The sequence below is a fragment of the Hibiscus syriacus genome, unplaced genomic scaffold (genome assembly GCF_006381635.1).
Source record: "Hibiscus syriacus cultivar Baekdansim isolate YM2019G1 unplaced genomic scaffold, ASM638163v2 tig00111837_pilon, whole genome shotgun sequence".
Lineage (NCBI taxonomy): Eukaryota > Viridiplantae > Streptophyta > Magnoliopsida > Malvales > Malvaceae > Hibiscus > Hibiscus syriacus.
In genome coordinates, this window is record NW_024063194.1 from 3,802,351 (window position 1) to 3,829,787 (window position 27,437).

The 27,437-nt window shown below is 33.8% G+C and overlaps 1 pseudogene; it reads left to right on the top strand.

Annotated features, from left to right (window-relative positions):
• The first annotated feature begins 1,367 nt into the window (after positions 1 to 1,367).
• On the top strand, positions 1,368 to 27,189 carry LOC120171929 (annotated as a pseudogene).
• Positions 27,190 to 27,437: the final 248 nt, after the last annotated feature.

A 27,437-nucleotide genomic window follows, 5' to 3' on the forward strand; every position in this document is an offset into this window, starting at 1 on the left:
TTAATAGTTTTGATATCCTTTTATGATTCGTTTATCGATGAAATCATATATATTTGTATCTATCTTTGTTCGAGTATTTTAGTTAGATTTTTAACATTTTCTTTATATGATCTCTAATGATTATTTTTTGCGTGTGTCAATGATGTAAAAACTATTTTAATTATGTATTTATTTTGTTGCTATACTTATTTTTATTTTAATAAAAGCAGCAATTTTCATTAAAAATATTAAAATATTTAACGTTATATTTTTTTAATTAAAATGTTATATTTATATATAAATATTATACCTGTTGTGAAAATGATATATATATTTCATCTATTAATTTGAAAATATATTATATATTTGCAAAAATCTTATATATCCAAATAATATCATAACTAAAGTGACGGATTGTTATATATGATGTCAAATATGATAATTCAAATAATAGTAATCCAGTGTCTTCTTAAATTTGTATGTATAGATAAATATTTTAAAAAATAAATTTATTACAACCTTTCATCGTTATTTTATTCTTTTACTATTAATAAGGAAGGAATTGCACCGACAAATAAAAGTGGGATAGTGGCAATTTGAACACAAGAAACATATAAATTTATCGAAGACTGGTTAACAAATTTCTGATAAAAGTTTATATTTTTTTCAAATAAAAAGAATTGTAGTCTCCTCCTTATCAAATGTCACCTTTAATATTAGAGTTGAAGATTCAGTCACCTGTAATTCGTAAAAATAACTATCATAAAAATAATTAAATTAATAATTAAAATATCTTTAAATAAAAATCTAAAAAATAATAAACATTCGTAAAAATTATGTCATTTATCCAATTAAATTTTAAGCATGGGAAAACTTTCTCTTGTACCCTTGGGAGAATTGTGCCTTTTGCGCGTGAAAACTGTAAAACGTAGTAGTTTTTATTAGGAGAGATAGAGAAAACAATAACACATTGCTTCCTGCGTGTTTCATGTCCCAATTTTCATTTCTCATGCGTGCAAACTACTCTCTCAAATGATTTTTCTCTTAAATTTTTAAACCAAAAATAAAAGAAAAAAATCTCCCGTAACTACTCTTAAAACTCATTTTTTTATTAAAATTTATTTCCCTGATAATCTTTTGCCTCTTAACGGTGTAAGTTACTTTAAGATTATTCATCAATTAATCATTTCACCGATTGCTTTCTTTTTCTCCAATATCTTGTGTGTTTTATGCGTGGGGTTTTTAGATATTTTATATTTTTTTTACTTCTTTTCTAAAATATTATTGAAAATACTGTTCAAAACCCCATTCTTTTCCATTTCTGGGTTGATCTAGTTCGGTAAAGTAGAGATCTTGTTTCGATTCAGAAGCTAAAGCAGTAATTTTTTATATAATAAAAGACCAGATTTCAAGCTCAGGGGGTTAAAAAAGCTATTGGGGTTTATTTATTATTTAGATCTGATCCGACAAAGCTATGGGAAATCATATGAGCAAGAAGACAAGTGAAGCATCGGCATCGGCAGTCAATGTTGGTAGCAATTTGCACTAAACTACCGAATTAACTTGGTATGAAGTTGTTTGCAAACTAGACGCGGAGCTAAAAACGTTCGAAATGAATGTCCAAGCTCGAACGAATCAAGTCATCAACAAGCTTGCTGTCGTCATCGAGGTCCGTGCACTTTCTTTCGATTCGCTGAGAGAGGTGACCTAATGCCTTTTAGAAATGGACCAAGAAGTCGTCAGAGTTATCTTGGAGTGCAATAAAGACTTATGGAAGAGCACAGGATTTTTCAAGCTGGTCAAGGAATATTTCGACAACAGCTTGAAAACGCTCCATTTTTGTTCGTCCTTGGACAAGTGTTTGAAACGAGCTAGTCATAGCCAGTTGCTTATCCTCGTCGCGTTGCAACAATTTGACGAAGAAAGTCAAAATGAAGGCGACAGTGAAGTTAAATACGCTAAGATAATGGAAGAGTAAAAGATTTTCAAGGGGCGGGTGATTCGTTCACCGACGAAATCTTTCTGATCTTTCAATCTGTTTACACTCAACAAATTACAATGCTTGAGAAATTGCACCTACGAAAGAACAAGCTGGATAAGAAACTTAGGTGCATTCATGCATGGCGGAAATCACTACATCAAAATTGTTCGGTGTTTTTAGTAGCGTTTTGAGAGTAAACATCATTGACTTTAAACATATATTGGCGTTTTCATTCCAAACGCCACAAAATGGTAAATTTAGCAGCATTTTTATAAAAACTCCGCAATAGGTATAATTAATAGTGGCGTTGGAATATAAACGCCGCAATAGAGAAGACTATAGCGGCGTTGTTATACAAGTGCCGCAATAGGATTAATATATAGTGGCGTTAACGCCGCAATAGAGTAGTGCTTTAGCATTGTTTTTACAGAAATGCTGCAATAGGATTATCTATAGTGTCATTTTTTCAACAAACGTCGTAATAGAATAGTACTTTAGTGACTTTTTTATACAAACGCCGCAATGAGTAAAATGTATTTTTTCAACCTGGATGACCAAAATATGATAGACTTAAAACAAAAGTGACATTTGGTGTATACCGACATTTTTAGCGGTTTTTTTATCAAACGCCGCAAAAGTCTCTTACTTTAGTGCCTTTTGTATACAAACGCCGCTACAGACTCAGACTTTAGTGGCGTTTGTATACATACACCGCTATAAACCCATACGTTAGTGGCATTTATAAACAAACGCCGCTATATACTTGAACTTTAGGAAACGCATCCCAAATAATATCAGTTGCGGCATTTATGGAGTAGCGCCACAATAGGTAGGTACCTTAGCGGCGTTTTTATTAAAAAAATGCCGCTATTGAATTGTATAAGGCGGGGTTTATCAGTAAGCGCCATGATAGACTTATAGTTTAGTTGCGTTTTAATACCAAACGCCGCAATTTTAATATAACCTAGTGGCGTTTACGTATAAAAATGCCGCTACTGAGCAATACTTTAACATATCGGGATCAAAATCCCTAATTTTATTCGAACCTTCTTCCTTTCAACTGTTATCAGAATTCCAATTGTGAATCATTCCGTCGTCACCAGTCCGGTCACCAACTGCCGACCATCAGGTACGTCGTCGCTGATGCACTGTACCATTTTTGCTTCTTAGTCAGGGCTGCCATGACGAGTTTCTTCATCTGGGTTTGATGTCTTTGGTATCATTTCAGGCAATTATTTCCGTAAGCTGGTTAAGAGATAGTGTTGTTCCTACCTTGACAGATTGTGATTACTAAGAGCTTATACGAGAGGCAGAATATTACCAGGTACTTATACAGTATACTAAAATTGCTACTTCAAGTATTCACTTATACTTTTGTTTGTCATTTCATTACTTTTTTCTTGCCATTTCGTGTCACATTAAGAAATTCCTGGCAGCAATTTAAATTACCTGGTGAAGCATTATAGTGCATTGAGGTTATTTGATTTCTGTTGCTGCTTTTGCATAGTTGTTTTTGTTGATATGGGTTTTTAACAAATTGCATGTTGTAATTAGACATTATCCAAAATTTGATTCTAAACTCACAAGTCAGCCGTGATATGTTTTTAATAACTTGGATTCGTCTAGTGTCGGTAGTTTGTACCATCATGAGGAGAGCACATTTAGGTTGTTGCTCCATTGCATTTATCTGCTCATGCAAAATCATTTTGAATTCAACAATGCTTTTACCCAAACACCATACCCTAATGCTTTGAGACCAAAATCTTTCATTTAGTTTCGATTGTTCCAAAATCTGGTCCCATTTCTTTTGACATTGTTAAGTTGAATGTGTTTTTTCAGTTTGTTTTTCATGTACTGTGCTTTTACTTTAGGTGTTTGAACTTATTTTCTTGTCAAAGAACAACTCCATCCACGATTGAATCTCGTATTAATAGGTGTTGGTGCTCCTAATGTTATAAAGCAAAAAGAACGACAGGTTTGAATTTGATGAAACATCGAGATATTCTGCTAACCATCAAAAGAATGATTACGGTACAAAACAAGAAAAGATTTAACCATGTGAAGCCAAAAATGATATAATTTAAATATTTATTTTTTAAATAAACCTTAACCAATAGTAAAACATAAAAAATGGGTAGTAGATCTTTAACTTGACTAGTTTTAAAAGTGATAGAAAATTAACTAACTTGAAATATGATTACATGATAAAAAAAAATGGCCTCCTACTTCACGGTTATGGAGGAAGGTATTCTGCTGTCTTACTGAAATCTAAATTTTCAGTTTGGTTCTTGTCCTTTTTGTGTGTGTAGTAGCTACAAGACTCGAGGCTAATCACAAGAAAATGTATGTTTTATTATTGGAGGATACCAACAAGTAACAGCCCATTAGTCTCCTAAATTTCCCAAATTGCTTGGAATTTTGGCCATATGCTTTCTTTTTCTTACCTGTTTTGGGAATATAGCTTTTCTTCAAGTAAATATATATATATATATATAAAAGAGTTTGGCTTGTAAGAAATAGTCTCTACTTAGTTCCACAGTTCTGAGATCCGTCCATTCTTATAGTTTTTTATGAGCAATTTTTTGATTAACAACTATGCGAGGAAAAAATCTTAGTGAAGTAAAGATAAAATGTGTTTGTTCTTTAAATGTCTATAATGATATGAAGGAATTTAACAAAATAACATAAATATTTATTTTCTTTAGTTCTGAAGATATAATTTTAATCTAATAGTAGGTTTGTTAACAGAATAACTAACAATTGTTAAAATTTTAACCATTTGTTGCTGCTGCTATGATAGACTCGAAAAATGTCTCTTTTAGTTGCTTACATTTGAAATGGATATTTCAGAAATACAAAATGGATAAGAGTTGGACGATTTTTTAAAGGGTAACTGACGGCTATCGAAATAGAGTAGATGCTTTTCTAAATTTAGCTTTCGAAAATGCAAGCCAGGAGAATATGATTCTTTGCCCTTGTAAGAAGTGTGCTAACATTAATTGGCACATTTGTGAAGTTTTCTACGAGCATCTAATTGTTTTTGGCTTTGTTTGGGGATATAAAAATGGATATTCCATGGAGAGTGTACACCTCGTAGATCTTATTCCGTGAGTAATTTTGTTTATCCTTCTAATTCTCATCATTGATCTGCTAGAGAAGATGACACAGAAGGTATGTTGCGAGATGCATTTAATATGAACAGTCATTACCAACCTGTTAGAGAAGATGATTGTGATTTTGGTGGTAACAATTTCGCTGAGATGGGAGAAATGGATGTGAGAAGAGCCAAATGGAAAAGTGGAAACGTTTTATAAGTTGCTTATTAAAATGAATGAGCAAGTTTATGAGGGATCAAAATATTCATAATTCTCCTTTTGCATTCGTCTTTTCCACTGAAAAATCTTGGGAGGGTGGACTGGTAACTCTTTTACATTGTTATTAGAGTTTTTGAGAGACATGTTTCCTTTTGCAAAAATCCCTCAATAATGCAAAGATATGAAGAGAATGATAAAGGATTTGGGTCTTGGTTATGAGAAAATTCATTGTTGTCTGAATGATTGTATGTTGTATTGGGGTGATAAAAAAAAATCAAGAGTCTTGCCATGTATGCCGAAAATCTCGGTGGATGAATGGGGACATAGAAAATGTGAGTGCGGACGAAGTTGAAACACAATCAAGAAAGAAGACAGTAAAGTTTTTGCGATATTTTCCTCTAATACCTAGGCTTCAAAGACTTTTTATGTCTTCAAAGACTGCAGAGTCTATGAGGTGGCATCATGATGGGTGAACCAATGTTAGATTATTAAGGCATCCTGCGGATTGTTTAGCTTGGAAGTCAATTGGACAAAAATTTCCATGTTTTGCAAGAGATCCCTAAAATAACATACTCGATCTTGTATCTGATGGGTTTAATCTTTTTAAAATCATGAGTACTTCGTATAGTACTTGGTCTGTTATACTTGTTTCCTATAATTTACCTCTGTGGATTTGCAAGAAACAATCATCCTTTATCTTATAAATGATAATCCCTGGTGAGCAAGGTCCCAAAAATGATATTGAAATCTATTTGCAGCCTCTTATTGAAGAGTTGAAAAAATTATAGGTGGGTGTAAAAACATATGATGTGTTAAAGAATGAGAACTTTAATTTACGTGCAGCTTTATTGTGGACTATTAATGATTTCCCTGCTTATGCAAATCTATCTGGTTAGAGTACCAAAGGTTGTTATGCTTGTCCTTGTTGTGCTGCGCAAACATGTTCAAAGTGGTTGTATAATGGAAAACAATTCTCTTACATGGGACATCATCGATGGTTAAGTGAAAATTACAGATTCAGATATCAAAAAAATTCGTTTGATGGTACTGAAGAGTTTATAAAGGCTCCTGAACAAACAATCAAGTCTGATATCTTGTCAATGTTGGAACATATCAAGTTCACTTATGGAAAAATGAATCAACCACCAAATACACTATCAATGAAAAAGGCAAAACATGTGTATGATTGTGATGTTGAACAACATAGTGATGATAACTCTGATGAAGAAGATGATCCAAATGAGGTGGATTTGTGGAAAAAGAGAAGTATTTTCTTCGAGTTGCCTTATTGGAAGGATCTTCTTTTTAAGACATAATCTTGATGTCATGCACATTGATAAGAATGTTTGTGAGAATATTATCGGGACCATTATCAATATCGATAGTAAATCTAAAGATAATCTAAAGTGTCGACTTGACTTAGTTAACATCAGAATTTGGCGTGATCTTCACCCTCAATTACTTTCTAATGGAAAATCTTGGTTACCGCCTTCTATTTTTGCAATGTCGAAGAAAGAAAAAGAAGTCTTTTGCAATGTGTTGAAGGATATAAAAGTCTCTGATGGGTATGCATCAAATATATCTCGATGTGTCAGTGTTAAAGATCGAAGACATTATTCTCTAAAGTCACATGATTATCATATATTGATGCAATATTTACTGTTAGTTGCTTTAAGTGGTTGAATATTGAATAAGGTGACGTCTTGTATAATTGAACTTTTTAATATAATGAAATCTATTTGTGGGAAAGTTCTGATGGTTGAAGAACTTGAGAAACTGCAAGATCGAGTCGCATTGACTTTATGCAATATGGAGAAGATATTTCTACCTTCATTCTTCACAATTATGGTGCATTTTCTAGTTTATCTCCCTCTTGAAGCTAAAGTTGGTAGACCAATTTTCTATCGGTGGATGTATCCTATAGAGAGATGCTAATTGACTTATATGTATTCAATCTATATTGAACATATATTTTAATGAAAACTATTAATATATAGTTCAATTTCGTGTCTAGGTTTTTGTGCAAGTTGAAGTCTTACTGTCGTAATAAGCGTTATCCAGAAGGATCAATTGCTGAAGGGTATTTGGCACAAGAGTGTATGACTTTTTGCTCTAGATATTTGGAAGATGTTGAAACTAGATTAAATAGACCAAATACAAATGAAGTATCCAATATGAATAACTTATATGAGACTTATTTGTTTGAAAGTTATGGTGAACCGCTCGACAAAGTTGAAATTGCACAGTTTGATGAGAAGTCTTGGGTACAAGCACAATGATATGATCTTTTCCATCATGATTCATTATATCCTTTACGTATTTAAGTTTTATATTAAAAATCCTAATGTAATTTCTCGTGAACTTTCATATTTTTCAATCTTTAACCACATAATCTTCTTTATAGTGAGTTTAAAGAAGTCTTAAGATCTCAATCACACTCTAGAAGAATACATCGGTGACACATTCAAAAGTTATTCACAAAAACTTTTCATGAATGGTTAGGGTATATGATAAGTAAATAAATCCTTGCACAACACGTAAATTATGTATAACTCTTATTGTGTTAATATATTGATATAAATTCTAACCGATTCACTTTTCATGTGTAATTGGTTTGGAGTGGGAGAGAAGTTAGTGAAGAGGTTAAATGGCTTTCTCAAGGTCCAAATATAATTGTTAAAAAATATAATGCCATCATCATCAATGGGTTCATGTTCCACACAAAATCTCTTGAAAGATTAAGGAGGACACAAAATTGTGGAGTAGTTGTTACTTCTTTAACTACAAGTAATGCTAGTGCTAGAGACAACCATCATGCAGAGGGAGATGTAGAATATTATGGAATCCTTACGGATATCATTGAGTTGGATTATTATTGCAAACGAAAGGTTGTATTATTTCGGTGTGATTGGCCTGATGTAAATACTACTCGAGGTATTAAAAGAGATCAATTAGGTTTTACAATGGTGAACTTTTCTCGATTAATTTACACTGGTTAACAATTGATGGACAAGCCATATTTATTTTCTTCTCAAGTCAAACAAGTTTTTTACTACCACGATCAAATGGATGAAGGTTTGTATATTGTACTTTCTAACACCCATAGAGACTTCATAGACATCGGGGATAGAAGTATAGATGTCATTGAAACAAGATCAGAAACTTTGCCTTTTGTAGAACAAAATTCAGATGAACCTATTATTGGTACTAGTTCACAATTCCAATGGGTTCGGGTTCCATGGATGAAGATATTTATGAAAATTGGTATGACATACAATGTAGTTAGATTTTATATCTTAATTGAGTAATTTATAATGTTATCATTTATATATGTTGATGACGTCAAATATATATATTTATAATATTTTTGTTGGTATTTACTAATATTGTTGTTTGTTTATTACATATATTATGCCTACGAGAAAATTAAGTGATCTGCGAATTGTTCGAGCTCCTACAGAGGAGGAAGAAACAAATAATTAAGAGTCGATTGGTGTTGGATCTACAGAAGTTATGAATACAGTTGAAGAAACTGTAGAAATTGAAGGTAATGTTCGACTCTTTATTTAAATTGTGACTGATTTTCTTATTGGCTTGACTTTGAAAACCTACACTGAATTATTTCTTATGTAGTTGCAAATGGTCAAAGGAACAAGAGTAGAGGTCGTACGATAATGAAGTAATCGCACGACCTTTCTCTTGTGGACCGCGTGAGAGTTTCAAGTAATGATGCCGGTCAACATATTGGGACATAAGCACGTGTTTTGTTAGGTTACCTATGCATTATTGTACGAAATGCAAGTCTTTTACCGATCTTATGAGCCATGGCGTGAGACACCAAATAGTAGAAAAAACCAGGCTGTGGATTGCATTAATGTAATAATTTCATTGTAATAAATTATTCATTGTAGTTCAATAGTAATATATATTTACTTTCAACACTTATGTAAATTATAGGAGAAATTTTCTTTAGAGGTTTTAGATGAATATTTGAAGCAAGCGTTAGGAGAGAAATGGAGAGACCACAATAGTTTCTTAAAATAGAAATATTTTAAGAATAATCCAAGCCTTAAAGGAAAGCTACAAAATGTCCCACCTGGAATGCTCATATACCAATGGGAAGATACAATCAGGTTTTGGAGTTCAAAGAAAGGAGAGGTATGACACACTTTAAAAATAATATTATGTCACTATATTATTGAATTTATAAGTCATGTGGAGTTCAAATTGTAGGACCGAGAGCACGTTGGTATTTCTAGTAGACAACAAAAGTTTACTCACACTGTTGGATCGAAGAGCTTTGCTCGTGTAGCTCATGAACAGGTATTCGTGTTTTAATTATGATTATTCATATAGTCATTTTAAGTTTCTAGCATATATTAATTAACATTATTTTATTATTTATTACTTTTTTGTGAGTATTAATTTATATTCTATATTTTAGGAAACCACGTTTGACAATAGAGTTTGAAGAATAAAGCTCTTTGAAATGATACATACAAAAAAGATGGCTCTCTTATGGCTCCTGAAGCTATATAAATTATGGTATATTTACTAGACATAACAGTTTGCATTATGTTGTATTTATAGTATAAAATTTTTTATTTTAAATAATTTTTGAATATTTTCTATATTCTTAACTTATTATTAGTAAAAATTGAGCGATAAAAGGGTAAAGTATGAATCTACGACTTCTTGCCACGCTTCTATTAATGCGGAGGAGATTGAAAATCAAGTTATTGCTGAAGTTTTCGGTTCTGAAAGATATGGTTGAGTTCGTGATACATGCACCACATGCCCTAAAGCTAAGGATGATGAATTTACTATACCACTTGGCCCTATCACACGAGGTCGGACCAAACTTCTTAAAGACAAGCTTTAAATCGCAGTTCAAGCATTCATCCGGAAGGGTCTAATAGAAGCAGGTTTGCAACAACTTTTTGAAGGGGATCCAGTTGTTATCCGGTCGACATGTCTTCTGGAGATACAACCGTCTGTCTCTTATCTTTCCAACTGTTCTTGAATCTAATCAATGTGATATCGGGAACTCAAGATATGGTCATTTTACTGAAGACGGTGCATGCAGGAAATCCGATACGGGATTAATACGTTATTTTGTAAATATTACGAATTTTCAATATTTATATTGATTATTTGTAATATAATTTAATATAGGATGAATAATTATCTTTTAGGACCAGATTTATTATTTTATTAGGAATTAAGGTTGGGTTAAAATAATATTTTTAGTTATTATTATTTTATTAGGAATTAGAGTTAAAACATGTTTAGTTTATTAATATTTCATTCTTTAGTTATTTAGGACCTTTAGAATTCAGCCCCTATATAAAGGAGGCTTCATTCAACTTTGTAAATCAGATTTCTTTGATCAATAATACAACAAGAGTTTGTTTTTGCAAGTGCTGATTGCCTTGTGCCTTCGAAGCTTCTTCTCCTGGAGTTCTTTCAAGTTCTTGTGAGGGAGATTAATCTTCACTCCAATTTGCCTTTTCATCGCGACTAGGAGGGTTGGTTAGAGCCATATTATCGTGTTTGCCTTTTCATTGCGACTAGGAGGGCTCGATAGGACATTATCCATCGATTTTCCACATCCATCCACGCCATCAATCATCTTTACCGTTCACTTTCATAAGGGAGATCTTTGATTTCTTGGTTATTTTCTCTATTCTTAATTCCTTTATCTTTTGTTTATCTTATTTTAATCTTGTTTCTTTTCTTGTTTCTAGCACTAAGAGAAACCCTAAAGAATCCAAGCTATTGCCGCCACCTTCCTCATTCATTCCTTATTGTTCTTCATCGAGTCTAGAGCTTTTCTAGGTTTGATTCTTCAACAAGAGCAACGTTCATCAATCCGCCACCGCTTCCCTATCAATTGGTATCAGAGTTGGGCCGATTCTTGGAGAGAAACAAGCAATCTTGCTTGTTCTTGCACACAAAATCGTCAAGGTACCCCAACGGAGCTAGTTCATAAACGATTCAGCGTTTCAGGTTCTTTTTATTTAATTTTAATTTAGATTTAAATCCTTCTTGTTAGTTTGCTATTTTTTTTCCAAAAAACAAAAAAAAAAAGGAAAAAAAAGGCAAAAAAAACATAAAAAATGGGTAGTAGATCTTTAACTTGACTAGTTTTAAAAGTGATAGAAAATTAACTAACTTGAAATATGATTACATGATAAAAAAAATGGCCTCCTACTTCACGGTTATGGAGGATGGTATTCTGCTGTCTTACTGAAATCTAAATTTTGAGTTTGGTTCTTGTCCTTTTTGTGTGTGTAGTAGCTACAAGACTCGAGGCTAATCACAAGAAAATATATGTTTTATTATTGGAGGATACCAACAAGTAACAACCCATTAGTCTCCTAAATTTCCCAAATTGCTTGGAATTTCGACCATATGCTTTCTTTTTCTTACCTGTTTTGGGAATATAGCTTTTCTTCAAGTAAATATATATATATATATATATAAAGAGTTTGGCTTGTAAGAAATAGTCTCTACTTAGTTACACAGTTCTGAGATCCGTCCATTCTTATAGTTTTTTATGAGCAATTTTTTGATTAACATCTATGCGAGGAAAAAATCTTAGTGAAGTAAAGATAAAATGTGTTTGTTCTTTAAATGTCTATAATGATATGAAGGAATTTAACAAAATAACATAAATATTTATTTTCTTTAGTTCTGAAGATATAATTTTAATCTAATAGTAGGTTTGTTAACAGAATAACTAACAATTGTTAAAATTTTAACCATTTGTTGCTGCTGCTATGATAGACTCGAAAAATGTCTCTTTTAGTTGCTTACATTTGAAATGGATATTTCAGAAATACAAAATGGATAAGAGTTGGACGATTTTTTAAAGGGTAACTGACGGCTATCGAAATAGAGTAGATGCTTTTCTAAATTTAGCTTTCGAAAATGCAAGCCAGGAGAATATGATTATTTTCCCTTGTAAGAAGTGTGCTAACATTAATTGGCACATTCGTGAAGTTTTCTACGAGCATCTTATTGTTTTTGGCTTTGTTTGGGGATATAAAAATGGATATTCCATGGAGAGTGTACACCTCGTAGATCTTATTCCGTGAGTAATTTTGTTTATCCTTCTAATTCTCATTATTGATCTGCTAGAGAAGATGACACAGAGGGTATGTTGCGAGATGCATTTAATATGAACAGTCATTACCAACCTGTTAGAGAAGATGATTGTGATTTTGGTGGTAACAATTTCGCTGAGATGGGAGAAATGGATGTGAGAAGAGCCAAATGGAAAAGTGGAAACGTTTTATAAGTTGCTTATTAAAATGAATGAGCAAGTTTATGAGGGATCAAAATATTCAGAATTCTCCTTTTGCATTCGTCTTTTCCACTGAAAAATCTTGGGAGGGTGGACTGGTAACTCTTTTACATTGTTATTAGAGTTTTTGAGAGACATGTTTCCTTTTGCAAAAATCCCTCAATAATGCAAAGATATGAAGAGAATGATAAAGGATTTGGGTCTTGGTTATGAGAAAATTCATTGTTGTCTGAATGATTGTATGTTGTATTGGGGTGATAAAAAAAAATCAAGAGTCTTGCCATGTATGCCGAAAATCTCGGTGGATGAATGGGGACATAGAAAATATGAGTGCGGACGAAGTTGAAACACAATCAAGAAAGAAGACAGTAAAGTTTTTGCGATATTTTCCTCTAATACCTAGGCTTCAAAGACTTTTTATGTCTTTAAAGACTGCAGAGTCTATGAGGTGGCATCATGATGGGTGAACCAATGTTAGATTATTAAGGCATCCTGCGGATTGTTTAGCTTGGAAGTCAATTGGACAAAAATTTCCATGTTTTGCAAGAGATCCCTAAAATAACAGACTCGATCTTGTATCTGATGGGTTTAATCTTTTTAAAATCATGAGTACTTCGTATAGTACTTGGTCTGTTATACTTGTTTCCTATAATTTACCTCTGTGGATTTGCAAGAAACAATCATCCTTTATCTTATAAATGATAATCCCTGGTGAGCAAGGTCCCAAAAATGATATTGAAATCTATTTGCAGCCTCTTATTGAAGAGTTGAAACAATTATAGGTGGGTGTAAAAACATATGATGTGTTAAAGAATGAGAACTTTAATTTACGTGCAGCTTTATTGTGGACTATTAATGATTTCCCTGCTTATGCAAATCTATCTGGTTAGAGTACCAAAGGTTGTTATGCTTGTCCTTGTTGTGCTGCGCAAACATGTTCAAAGTGGTTGTATAATGGAAAACAATTCTCTTACATGGGACATCATCGATGGTTAAGTGAAAATTACAGATTCAGATATCAAAAAAATTCGTTTGATGGTACTGAAGTGTTTATAAAGGCTCCTGAACAAACAATCAAGTCTGATATCTTAGCAATGTTGAAACATATCAAGTTCACTTATGGAAAAATGAATCAACCAGCAAATACACCATCAATGAAAAAGGCAAAACATGTGTATGATTGTGATGTTGAACAACATAGTGATGATGACTCTGATAAAGAAGATGATCAAAACGAGGTGGATTTGTGGAAAAAGAGAAGTATTTTCTTCGAGTTGCCTTATTGGAAGGATCTTCTTTTTAAGACATAATCTTGATGTCATGCACATTGATAAGAATGTTTGTGAGAATATTATCGGGACCATTATCAATATCGATAGTAAATCTAAAGATAATCTAAAGTGTCGACTTGACTTAGTTAACATCAGAATTTGGCGTGATCTTCACCCTCAATTACTTTCTAATGGAAAATCTTGGTTACCGCCTTCTATTTTTGCAATGTCGAAGAAAGAAAAAGAAGTCTTTTGCAATGTGTTGAAGGATATAAAAGTCTCTGATGGGTATGCATCAAATATATCTCGATGTGTCAGTGTTATAGATCGAAGACATTATTCTCTAAAGTCACATGATTATCATATATTGATGCAATATTTACTGTTAGTTGCTTTAAGTGGTTGAATATTGAATAAGGTGACGTCTTGTATAATTGAACTTTTTAATATAATGAAATCTATTTGTGGGAAAGTTCTGATGGTTGAAGAACTTGAGAAACTGCAAGATCGAGTCGTATTGACTTTATGTAATATGGAGAAGATATTTCTACCTTCATTCTACACAATTATGGTGCATTTTCTAGTTTATCTCCCTCTTGAAGCTAAAGTTGGTAGACCAATTTTCTATCGGTGGATGTATCCTATAGAGAGATGCTAATTGACTTATATGTATTCAATCTATATTGAACATATATTTTAATGAAAACTATTAATATATAGTTCAATTTAGTGTCTAGGTTTTTGTGCAAGTTGAAGTCTTACTGTCGTAATAAGCGTTATCTAGAAGGATCAATTGCTGAAGGGTATTTGGCACAAGAGTGTATGACTTTTTGCTCTAGATATTTGGAAGATGTTGAAACTAGATTAAATAGACCAAATACAAATGAAGTGTCCAATATGAATAACTTATATGAGACTTATTTGTTTGAAGGTTATGGTGATCCGCTCGACAAAGTTGAAATTGCACAGTTTGATGAGAAGTCTTGGGTACAAGCACAATGATATGTTCTTTTCGATCATGATTCATTATATCCTTTACGTATTTAAGTTTTATATTAAAAATCCTAATGTAATTTCTCGTGAACTTTCATATTTTTCAATCTTTAACCACATAATCTTCTTTATAGTGAGTTTAAAGAAGTCTTAAGATCTTAATCACACTCTAGAATAATACATCGGTGAAACGTTCAAAAGTTATTCACAAAAACTTTTCATGAATGGTTAGGGTATATGATAAGTAAATAAATCCTTGCACAACACGTAAATTATGTATAACTCTTATTGTGTTAATATATTGATATAAATTCTATCCGATTCACTTTTCATGTGTAATTGGTTTGGAGTGAGAGAGAAGTTAGTGAAGAGGTTAAATGGCTTTCTCAAGGTCCAAATATAATTGTTAAAAAATATAATGCCATCATCATCAATGGGTTCATGTTCCACACAAAATCTCTTGAAAGATTAAGGAGGACACAAAATTGTGGAGTTGTTGTTACTTCTTTAACTACAAGTAATGCTAGTGCTAGAGACAACCATCATGCAGAGGGAGATGTAGAATATTATGGAATCCTTATGGATATCATTGAGTTGGATTATTATTGCAAACGAAAGGTTGTATTATTTTGGTGTGATTGGCCTGATGTAAATACTACTCGAGGTATTAAAAGAGATCAATTAGGTTTTACAATGGTGAACTTTTCTCGATTAATTTACACTAGTTAACAATTGATGGACAAGCCATATTTATTTTCTTCTCAAGTCAAACAAGTTTTTTACTACCACGATCAAATGGATGAAGGTTTGTATGTTGTACTTTCTAACACCCATAGAGTCTTCATAGACATTGGGGATAGAAGTATAGATGACATTGAAACAAGATCAGAAACTTTGCCTTTTGTAGAACAAAATTCAGATGAACCTATTATTGGTACTAGTTCACAATTCCAATGGGTTCGGGTTCCATGGATGAAGATATTTATGAAAATTGGTATGACATACAATGTAGTTAGATTTTATATCTTAATTGAGTAATTTATAATGTTATCATTTATATATATTGATGTTGTCAAATATATATATTTATAATATTTTTGTCGGTATTTACTAATATTGTTGTTTGTTTATTACATATATTATGCCTAGGAGAAAATTAAGTGATCTGCGAATTGTTCGAGCTCCTACAGAGGAGGAAGAAACAAATAATTAAGAGTCGATTGGTGTTGGATCTACAGAAGTTACGAATACAGTTGAAGAAACTGTAGAAATTGAAGGTAATGTTCGACTCTTTATTTAAATTGTGACTGATTTTCTTAATGGCTTGACTTTGAAAACCTACACTGAATTATTTCTTATGTAGTTGCAAATGGTCAAAGGAACAAGACTAGAGGTCGTACGATAATGAAGTAATCGCACGACCTTTCTCTTGTGGACCACGAGAGAGTTTCAAGTAATGATGCCGGTCAACATATTGGGACATAAGCACGTGTTTTGTTAGGTTACCTATGCATTATTGTACGAAATGCAAGTCTTTTACCGATCTTATGAGCCATGGCGTGAGATACCAAATAGTAGAAAAAACCAGGCTGTGGATTGCATTAATGTAATAATTTCATTGTGATAAATTATTCATTATAGTTCAATAGTAATATATATTTACTTTCAACACTTATGTAAATTATAGGAGAAATTTTCTTTAGAGGTCTCAGATGAATATTTGAAGCAAGCGTTAGGAAAGAAATAGAGAGACCACAATAGTTTCTTAAAATAGAAATATTTTAAGAATAATCCAAGCCTTAAAGGAAAGCTACAAAATGTCCCACCTGGAATGCTCATATACCAATGGGAAGATACAATCAGGTTTTGGAGTTCAAAGAAAGGAGAGGTATGACGCACTTTAAAAATAATATTATGTCACTATATTATTGAATTTATAAGTCATGTGGAGTTCAAATTGTAGGACCGAGAGCACGTTGGTATTTCTAGTAGACAACAAAAGTTTACTCACACTGTTGGATCGAAGAGCTTTGCTCGTGTAGCTCATGAACAGGTATTCGCGTTTTAATTATGATTATTCATATAGTCATTTTAAGTTGCTAGCATATATTAATTAACATTATTTTATTATTTATTACTTTTTTGTGAGTATTAATTTATATTCTATATTTTAGGAAACCACGTTCGACAATAGAGTTTGAAGAATAAAGCTCTTTGAAATGATACATACAAAATAGATGGCTCTCCTATGGCTCCTGAAGCTATATAAATTATGGTATATTTACTAGACATAACAGTTTGCATTATGTTGTATTTATAGTATAAAATTTTTTATTTTAAATAATTTTTGAATATTTTCTATATTCTTAACTTATTATTAGTAAAAATTGAGCGATAAAAGGGTAAAGTATGAATCTACGACTTCTTGCCACGCTTCTATTAATGCGGAGGAGATTGAAAATCAAGTTATTGCTGAAGTTTTCGGTTCTGAAAGATATGGTTGAGTTCGTGATACATGCACCACATGCCCTAAAGCTAAGGATGATGAATTTACTATACCACTTGGCCCTATCACACGAGGCCGGACCAAACTTCTTAAAGACAAGCTTCAAATCGCAGTTCAAGCATTCATCCGGAAGGGTCTAATAGCAGCAGATTTGCAACAACTTTTTGAAGGGTATCCAGTTTTTATCCGGTCGACATGTCTTCTGGAGATACAACCATCTGTCTCTTATCTTTCCAACGGTTCTTGAATCGAATCAATCCGATATCGGGAACTCAAGATATGGTCATTTTACTGAAGACGGTGCATGCAGGAAATCCGATACGGGATTAATACGTTATTTTGTAAATATTACGAATTTTCAATATTTATATTGATTATTTGTAATATAATTTAATATAGGATGATTAATTATCTTTTAGGACCAGATTTATTATTTTATTAGGAATTAATGTTGGGTTAAAATAATATTTTTAGTTATTATTATTTTATTAGGAATTAGAGTTAAAACATGTTTAGTTTATTAATATTTTATTCTTTAGTTATTTAGGACTTTTAGAATTCAGCCCCTATATAAAGGAGGCTTCATTCAACTTTGTAAATCAGATTTCTTTGATCAATAATACAACAAGAGTTTGTTTTTGCAAGTGCTGATTGCCTTGTGCCTTCGAAGCTTCTTCTCCTGGAGTTCTTTCAAGTTCTTGTGAGGGAGATTAATCTTCACTCCAATTTGCCTTTTCATCGCGACTAGGAGGGTTGGTTAGAGCCATATTATCGTGTTTGCCTTTTCATTGCGACTAGGAGGGCTCGATAGGACATTATCCATCGATTTTCCACATCCATCCACGCCATCAATCATCTTTACCGTTCACTTTCATAAGGGAGATCTTTGATTTCTTGGTTATTTTCTCTATTCTTAATTCCTTTATCTTTTGTTTATCTTATTTTAATCTTGTTTCTTTTCTTTTTTCTAGCACTAAGAGAAACCCTAAAGAATCCTAGCTATTGCTGCCACCTTCCTCATTCATTCCTTATTGTTCTTCATAGAGTCTAGAGCTTTTCTAGGTTTGATTCTTCAACAAGAGCAACGTTCATCAATCTGCCACCGCTTCCCTATCAATTGGTATCAGAGTTGGGCCGATTCTTGGAGAGAAACAAGCAATCTTGCTTGTTCTTGCACACAAAACCGTCAAGGTACCCCAACAGAGCTAGTTCACAAACGATTCAGCGTTTCAGGTTCTTTTTATTTAATTTTAATTTAGATTTAAATCCTTCTTGTTAGTTTGCTATTTTTTTTCAAAAAAATAAAAAAAGGCAAAAAAACAAAAAAAAAGCCAAAATTTCAAAAAAATTGTAAACGAAGGTATTTAGGACTGATTTTATCCATATATTATATTCATTCTATGATTAATCCCCAATCCAAATTTCACCCCAATCGGAGTTCATTGGAGCCGTCAAATACATCATTCAAGTTTCATCGGCAGATTCGGTTTAGAATCTTGTCGAATTTCTTGAAAATTTTACAGGAGGAATTTCGTGGTGAAAATTTCCAGATTAAAACTTCATATATTGGAGATAATTCAAACAAAATATCAGAATTTTTTGAGATCAAGAAAAACTTCAAAAAAAGTGATCAAGAAAAACAGATTGTTTGAGGACTCACCGTTCAACAGAGTCCACTGGATACTACTGAAGGTATTTGGTCCTGAAATTTTACAGGTGGTTTATTGACGCATCGAAAGACATTCAAGACATTTTTCAGAATTTTTGGACACCGGTAACCCCCTCAAAAACATTGCTCAAGTTGATCCAGCGTTTTCTAGGTTTTAAAAGATAAGGGAATTAAGAATAGAGAAAATAACCAAGAAATCAAAGATCTCCCTTATGAAAGTGAACGGTAAAGATGATTGATGGCATGGATGGATGTGGAAAATCGATGGATAATGTCCTATCGAGCCCTCCTAGTCGCAATGAAAAGGCAAACACGATAATATGGCTCTAACCAACCCTCCTAGTCGCGATGAAAAGGCAAATTGGTGTGAAGATTAATCTCCCTCACAAGAACTTGAAAGAACTCCAGGAGAAGAAGCTTCGAAGGCACAAGGCAATCAGCACTTGCAAAAACAAACTCTTGTTGTATTATTGATCAAAGAAATCTGATTTACAAAGTAGAATGAAGCCTCCTTTATATAGGGGCTGAGTTCTAAAGGTCCTAAATAACTAATGAATAAAATAATAATAAACTAAACATGTCTTAACTCTAATTCCTAATAAAATAATAATAACTAAAGATAATATTTTAACCCAACCTTAATTCCTAATAAAATAATAAATCTAATCCTAATAGATAATGCATCATCATATATTAAGTTATATTACAAATAATCAATAAAAATATTGAAAATTCGTAATATTTACAAAATCCCGTATAGGATTTTCTGCATGCACCGTCTTCAGTAAAATGGCCATATCTTGAGTTCCCGATATCGGATTGATACGATTCAAGAACCGCTAGAAAGATAAGAGACAGACGGTTGTATCGCCAGAAGATATGTTGACCAAATAAGATCAGGATCCCATTCAAAAAGTCATCTCAAGTCTGCTACTGTTCTGATCTTCTTTTCCAAAGCTTGGACGAGTGGATCATTTGGAAGAGTTATTACTTCTTCCTTTGATGTGAGCCTTGTGATGCATGTATCATCCTCCCTTTATTAAAAAAGATTCGACCTCGAATCTGAAATATTAAAGGGAGCAAAATTAGAATAGTTTAATAATTCATTCACATTATGCTTACCGTATAGATATGCTTTGAATCTTCGAGACTTTGTTCTTCTAATAGGTTCGAGTAGAAACATTAGTCCAAAGAAGCATGTATTATGGACTCTGGTGCATGTATCATTCCCCCACTCCTCAAAAGGATTCGTCCTCGAATCTGAAAATCCAAAAGAAAGAGATTTAGATGTGTTGAAAGAAAAACTTGTGAAACATTTACCAGGATCAATGTGGTGTGTCTTTATGCGTTTTAGTCGAGGTTTCTTCTTTGTAGGAACTGATTTCTTGTAGTCTTGATATCCTCTTTTCCATACAAGTCTTGCAATATGATGTTTTGGTTGAAATTCAATATGGCGCCGGCCACTGTTGGCTTTCTGTATGATTATTTCAGATAATTTCTCCATGGTTTTATTCGTGTGTGGTGAGAATGAGTGTTTAAAAACCATGTCAACTGGTTTGTTAAAGTAATCCCTTAAGTCTTCTAAGTGTGGTTCATGAATTAATGATTCCCAGGAGGATATTTGTGGACTGTAGAACCTGTTTAGTTGGCAAGGAAACTCATATACAAGATAAAGCTCATTAAAAGCACTTTTAAAAGTATGGGTAGAAATATCAGAAATATCCGAGTTATCGTGATATAAATCTTTGATATGTTCAATTCTCAGAATAGTAATATGAGTTTGATAGGTAAGAGTATACCTTCGTGGTAGTGTATCGTCTACTGTGTTTTGCTTACCTCGGTATGTTACGCACTTAAAGGAGTTGTGTTTAGTATGGTTGACAAATTCACGAGCCTTACCTTGTAAGAAGGAGAAGAAGTACGTTATAATGTCATTAAAATGAGTAATAAAATACTTACCTTTGGACTCTCGTAAATCGTGACTCTTCATTAATATGACATAGTGATTAGGGCTTTCAGTTGGTAACCCGTCAGGAGGGTCACCTAGCACTATTCGACAACTCTTGGCGATGGAAGATGGTGTGGGCCAGTCTCGTGTTGCTTTTACTTTCTCATCATTTATATGGATTCCCTGTGCACGAACTATAAAGCATGTGGAGTTGTTCAAGTCATGTTTCGTCATTAAGATGACGTTACGACTAAGACTTTCATGGATGTATCCTTTTTTGTAACAAATCTAACTCTTTGGTTTCTTCGAGATTATATGTTTGACGAGGTATGATGGAACCTTGAATTAGATTGGTTTGGTGTTGTTTTCCTTTTTCCAGTGGTAATCCGTCAGGTGGATCACCTAACACTTCTCGAAAATCCTGCAACAAAGATGAAAACACACTAGGCAAATCCTTGTTAATGTTAGAAATCGAAACAATTGATTCTCTAAAGCGAACAAGGATGAAAGGTTGTTTGTAAAAAAGGTTCTCTCTCAATTCTTTTGTGCTCACACGTAGATTTTGAGTCACTCTTTTCTTCTCACAATTAGGTTCACTCACCTCCCATGGGTCATTATGCTTTTGTCTTTTGTAACTAGTGACCTCTTTTTCTTTTGCCTCTTTCTCAACTTTTTCTTTTTTTGATTTCCCTACCTCCTCACAAATTTGATCTTTAGGGGCTGGAAGTGTGTCATTCTTTGCTGGTCGTTCTTTCTCATTGTCAGGTTTGTCATCTCTTGGCTTTTTCAGAGAAGATGGAGCAGAAGATGAGGAAGGATTTGAATGATTACCTTGGTAAGAGGATGAAGTACCTTGGTAATGTTCTCGAAATCTCATCTGGATTTGTGCTTTGATTGTCATTGCTTTCTTTAGTGTATCTTCAAGGTTTTCGTACCCATGGAGGTCAAGAAGAGCAGTGATGTTTGAGTTCAAGCCGACGACGAATCTTGACACGGTGACCTCTTCTTTTTCGGTTATGTTAGCCCTATTGAGTAAGGACTGCATCTCCTTGTAGTAGTCTTCAACTGAAATTCTACCTTGTCGAAGTCGGTGTAGTCGTAGTTTAACTTCTCGTGTATAATGTGTCGGTAGAAATCACTTCCTCATGGTTTGTTTGAGGTCGGTCCAAGAAGTGATTGTTGGAATTTGGAAGTTCTGGATCTTTTTCCTTGTTTGCATCCACCAAGTTCGAGCATATAATTCGAATTGCATGGTGATGAGGGGAACTTGTTTAGCTTGGGGGTAGTCAAGGTATGCGAAGATGAGATCAACTTTTTCTTCCCAATCGATGTACCTTTCCGGATCATTGTCTCATTTGAAAGAAGGGATCATGAACTTTGGTTTTGCAAAGAGTTTGGGTGCTTGGAAACGTGGTTGTTCTCACCTGGGTACCAAAAGTTCAATATTGTTTGGTCTTGGATTCTGGTTTGGTAGATCCAGTTGTGGTTCTTGTTGTTCTCTCACGATTTCATCAAATCTTTCAACTTGAGTCGTGAGTCGGGCAAGTGTGGCTAAGATAGCCGTAAGTGTCTTGTTGTTAGTGTCGCCCATTCTGAAATCATAACACTCAAAAGAAAATTTTTAAAGTAAAATAAAAATAAAAGAAAGAAAATTCAACAAAGCAAGAAACCTCACAAGTCACTCCAAGAAAGTAACACAACGAGAGGCAAGTAAGCCAATCTTGTACTCTTTAAAACTCACTTTACCAAGTAGTCTTTCACAGTTCGTATCGGAGTTTGATTACTAGCAAAGGCAATAAGAAAAACCTAAAAGCTCTAAGTGGCCAAACAAAGGTTAGACTCCAAGAGAACGAGAATGCAAAGAAGGAAGAAGTATGCAAACTCTTTAGTCCTACTAACACAAAGAAGATAATGTGTTAGATAATGCAAAAGAACAATAACAAGGAAAAACAAAAGAACCTAAAGCACTAAGAGTCAAAGAAAAAGGGACCAAACCAGAAAACCTAGAAAACGCTGGATTGGTGCCGTCCTCATGCAAGAAAGACAACCTATCGCTTACTTTAGTAAGAAGTTAAAAGGTGCACAATTGAACTACTCTACCTACGACAAGGAACTTCTTGCACTCGTCCGAGCACTTGAATTGTGGCAACACTATCTTCTCCCTAAAGAGTTTGTCATTCACAAGGACCATGAATCACTCAAATGGTTAAATGGATAAGGTAAGTTAAACAAACGATATGCTCGATGGGTTGAGTTCATTGAATCTTTTCCTTACATCGTCAAATACAAACAAGGGAAAGATAACATCGTAGCTGATGCATTATCCCGACGATACACACTTATCACTCGAATGCATGCTACTGTTATGGGTTTTGCACATATCAAAGAACTTTATCCTAACGATCCAGATTTTTCTGAGATTTATAAACAATGTGTAAAAGGTGCTTTTAACAAGTTTTATCTTGTAGATGGCTTTATTTTTCGCATGAACAGGTTGTGTATACCACAAAGCTCTTTGCGAGAATTCTTGGTTCACGAGTCACATGCCGGAGGACTTATGGGACACTTCGGTATTCACAAAACACTTGATATGGTCATGGAACATTTCTTTTGGCCGCACATGCGTAAAACAGTGGAAAAGATTTGTGCATCATGCATCACGTGCAAACAAGCAAAGTCAAAGGTAAATCCTAATGGTTTGTATACGCCTTTACCAATTTCTTCTTCTCCTTGGATCGATTTATCGATGGATTTTATACTTGGCTTACCCCGCACTAAGAAAGGACGAGATAGTATTTTTATGGTTGTGGACAGATTCTCAAAGATGGCACACTTCATTCCTTGCCATAAAACGGACGATGCCACACATATTGCTAATTTATTCTTTCGAGAAATAGTCCGCCCTCATGGCATTCCTCGCACCATTGTGTCCGATCGTGACACTAAGTTCATAAGCCACTTTTGGAAGGTATTATGGGGTAAGATTGGCACAAAACTTCTCTATTCCACTTCTTGTCATCCTCAAACCGATGGACAAACCGAAGTAATAAATCGGATTATAGGATCTTTGCTAAGAGCTGTGGTAGGTAAGAATACCCGTAATTGGGAAGAATGTTTACCTTTTGTTTAGTTTGCTTATAGTCGATCCATTCACTCCACAACAGGTTATTCTCCATTCGAAATAGTTTATGGTTTTAACCCACTAACTACTTTGGATCTTAATCCCTTACCTTTAGATCAGGTTGCCAGTTTAGATGGTGAAAAGAAGGCTGCCCTTGTCAAAGACATTCACGCCAAAGCCAAACTCAAGATGGAGAAAACCTATGAGGCAATCGTAAACCGAGTTAATAAGGGCCGACGACATGTCACCTTTGAACCAGGAGATTGGGTATGGGTTCACATGAGAAAAGAAAGGTTCCCGACACAAAGGAAATCCAAGCTAGACCCACGAGGCGATGGCCCATTCCAAGTTCTTGAACGAATCAATGACAACGCCTACCGTATTGATCTTCCCGGTGAGTATAACGTGAGTGCATCCTTTAATGTTTCTGACTTATCTCCTTTTGATATTTCAGATTCGAGGACAAATCCTTTTAAGGAAGGGGGAGATGATACATGCACCACATGCCCTAAAGCTAAGGATGATGAATTTACTATACCACTTGGCCCTATCACACGAGGCCGGATCAAACTTCTTAAAGACAAGCTTCAAATCGCAGTTCAAGCATTCATCCGGAAGGGTTTAATAGAAGCATATTTGCAACAACTTTTTAAAGGGTATCCAATTGTTATCCGGTCGACATTTCTTCTGGAGATACAACCGTCTGTCTCTTATCTTTCCAACGGTTCTTGAATCGTATCAATCCGAAATTGGGAACTCAAGATATGGTCATTTTACTGAAGACGGTGCATGCAGGAAATCCTATACGGGATTAATACGTTATTTTGTAAATATTACGAATTTTCAATATTTATATTGATTATTTGTAATATAATTTAATATAGGATGATTAATTATCTTTTAGGACCAGATTTATTATTTTATTAGGAATTAAGGTTGGGTTAAAACAATATTTTTAGTTATTATTATTTTATTAGGAATTAGAGTTAAAACATGTTTAGTTTATTAATATTTTATTCTTTAGTTATTTAGGACCTTTAGAATTCAGCCCCTATATAAAGGAGGCTTCATTCAACTTTGTAAATCAGATTTCTTTGATCAATAATACAACAAGAGTTTGTTTTTGCAAGTGCTGATTGCCTTGTGCCTTCGAAGCTTCTTCTCCTGGAGTTCTTTCAAGTTCTTGTGAGGGAGATTAATCTTCACACTCCAATTTGCCTTTTCATCGTGACTAGGAGGGTTGGTTAGAGCCATATTATCGTGTTTGCCTTTTCATTGCGACTAGGAGGGCTCGATAGGACATTATCCATCGATTTTCCACATCCATCCACGCCATCAATCATCTTTACCGTTCACTTTCATATGGGAGATCTTTGATTTCTTGGTTATTTTCTCTATTCTTAATTCCTTTATCTTTTGTTTATCTTATTTTAATCTTGTTTCTTTTCTTGTTTCTAGCACTAAGAGAAACCCTAAAGAATCCTAGCTATTACTGCCACCTTCCTCATTCATTCCTTATTGTTCTTCATCGAGTCTAGAGCTTTTCTAGGTTTGATTCTTCAACAAGAGCAACGTTCATCAATCCGCCACCGCTTCCCTATCAGTTCGTTTGTAGGGATCATTCGTTACTGCAACCAATTTTTTTGGATCCAAGCTCGTCTCAGTATATGCCATCACACAACCAATCTTATCAATAAGAAGTTATTTGATTAAAACAACTTCTGAGTCAAGTTGATGAAAACATTGCTCAAATGAAAGCCGAAGCTGAAGTGAGAGAAGTAGAGAGAGCAGCAGAGAGAGAAACATGATTTCATAAAAATATGAAGAACTTCAAAAACAAATTGAAGCTATGAGTCAGATGATGCATCAGAATCAAACGAAGAATTCATCATCCTAAGTGTTATATTAGGTTAATGCTTCCTTTATGTTATTGAAAATATTGAACTACATTATATTTAACTTGGACGTTTGTAAACTATGATTTATTTATGTTTTTATGTATTATTACTTAATTCGAATCATAATTAAATTTACTGCCAGTTGTTGGAAATTGTTACAGATTAAATTTGGGTAATACAAAATAAGAAGAAGATATGTTGAAAATCAGTTTCGATTAGCGGCGTTTTAGGGGAAAAACGCCACTAATAGAGTGCATATGTGGTGGGGTCTTTAGGAATAAACACAGCTAAATGACCAACCTATAACAACTTTTGTGCCCAAAACGTCGTTATCTATTGCAGCGTTTGTGACAACAAACACCACTAAATATCAAACCTGTAGCGGGAAAATGCCTATAAATATCAAACCTACCGAGGCGTTTGAACACAAAGATGTCACTATATAGCGAACCTATTGCGGTTTTTGTATTCTAAAATGCCTCTATATAACTTGACCTTTAGCGGCGGTTTAGTATACAAATGCCGTTACATAACTTGGCTTTTAGAAGCGTTTATTAGTAGAAATACCACTAACAGTTGCAGCGTTTGTAATAATGACATTTTTTTTTGCACCGACATCATTTTTAGCGGTGCTTTTAAACTCCGCTATAGGACAAAAAACGTCGCTATAGACCAATTCTTCTATAGTAGATATTTGTGGCTACATTCACTGCAGTTTTGATCTGTTCGATCATGGAAGCATCCATGGCTGCCCCACTGATTACAACAGCTCTGGCCGCTACAACCTCCATCTCATTAGGTTCGATGGGGAAATAGAATGATTCCATATGGAAAAGCTACGAGAACACATTGAAAGGATACATGGAAGTGATTAGCTCAATGCAAGCAGAGACTTATGTGGTCATTAAAGAGTTAGATAATATTAGGGTTTTCATCGGTCAGCTTGAGATCGAGATTGAATCCATGTTGAAATAAACAACTTTTGCAGTAGAAGATGAAGCTGTGAAAATCGGGCTCGATGATATTAAGAAACTGTGGATTTCTATGAAGAATGTGTAGTATTTGGGGCAACATGTTTGTAGTCGAGACCTCAGGATAGCAAAGAATATGGTTCTTCAAATGATAATAAAACACCATTTGCATTATATTTTATTTTACCCCTACTTACTAACCTTTTTGCAGCTGACATATCATAAATAGGACTACTTACAAAAGTTTTGAGTAAGTCTACAAAACAATTTGCAAGTGACAAAGAGTTTAAAAAGGAAAAGTGTGTGGTGAGACTAGAAGAGGACTTGTAAAAGCCGTTAAAGTCCTAAGTACAAACATGAGTGATTAAGTGACATTTCAAACTTTCTTTGGAGTGTTCTCACGAGGCTTAGTGAGATTATGTTGGTATGGTTATATTACATACTCTTTTCTTTCATATTCACTAACTATGTCTCAAG